This window comes from Limulus polyphemus, unplaced genomic scaffold (assembly GCF_000517525.1).
Source record: "Limulus polyphemus unplaced genomic scaffold, Limulus_polyphemus-2.1.2 Scaffold1105, whole genome shotgun sequence".
Lineage (NCBI taxonomy): Eukaryota > Metazoa > Arthropoda > Merostomata > Xiphosura > Limulidae > Limulus > Limulus polyphemus.
In genome coordinates this window covers 203,931-205,192 of record NW_013666715.1, presented here as the reverse complement: position 1 = coordinate 205,192, position 1,262 = coordinate 203,931, and positions in this window count along the sequence as shown.

Here is a 1,262-nt window from a genome sequence, read left to right as displayed (position 1 = left end):
CGACGGACAGCTAGCCACACCAAGGATGGTCGTCCCGAGTCCAATTCGAACCCTGGTAAAACCCCAAGTTCTCCTCGATCTCTGGTGGCTTCCACCCCTGCATAGCCCACCGACAAGGAAAAATCACCATGCCCACGGCCCCCTTAAGACACAGAACGGTTTCCACTTGACAACTAGCCATGTCAGGAATACCAGCCGAGAGGCTTTGACTCCGTCATAGCAACTATCAAGTATCTTTCTCTGCACTCCGTGAGTAGGTTTCCAAACTCCATCTCATACAGCCAGTCGTCGATCCTTCAGTTCGGGTAAAACACACTTTTTATGCTATCTAAACCCTTACTGTGTGAAGAGAGTGAGGCATGGTTCCACCTTATCCTGCAACCACAGTCACTATTACAAACTATTGAAAATATAAATATACTTACCTTTTTGAAGGACACTCTTCCGATCTCCTCTACAGTGATTCCATACCTTAGCAGCTTCCATTTTTTCCTCTATCCATCCATTCATTTCCGCCAGTAGCTCAAATTGTGCTCTATATGCTTCCCATGGTGCCTTCCCATCGAATTCCTGTGGCTTCTTTCGTACTGGATCACCCCCATTGCTGACATTCATATCTGGGATGCGACTTCTAACAGGACTGAAGATGTCTGCATTAGGGTTTAGCTGCGGGGCCTGGAAGGAGCTTGCCATTGTCTGGGGCTGATTAAGTCAATGGTTAATGTATCCTCCTTGTGTAAAAGACAATAAATCATCCTTAAATATATTTAATTCGCTTTAAAATTTACTAATGTTTTCTATTTGTACTTCTTGCCACTGTTGTTGACTTTCCTGTAGTTGCTGCTGACTTTCCTGTAACTGTTGGAGACTTTCTTCCTGTTTCCTTTTTTTTTACAGTTGCCACTGCTGTAATATCTCTTCTTGTTTGTTTTCTTTCTTCTCCAACCACTACTGTACTCTCTCTTGTTTATTTTGCTGTTTGAGCTGCCACTGTTGCAGGTTTTCTTACCACTACTGTTATCTCTCTTCTTGTTTCTTTTCTTTTTCCTCCAAGAACTGCTGTAATTTCTCTTCTTGTTTCTTTTCTTTTTCCTCCAAGAACTGCTGCAATTTCTCTTCTTGTTTCTTTTGCTGTTCTTGTATTGCTGCCTTCAAATCTGCTAGGCTGTAGTTTGATTTGCCGCTTCTCGTTTCCATTTTGTTTTATCCCACTTCTGACACCAATTTGTTACGTCTCTGTATGTTTGTGTGTTAATTCTTCT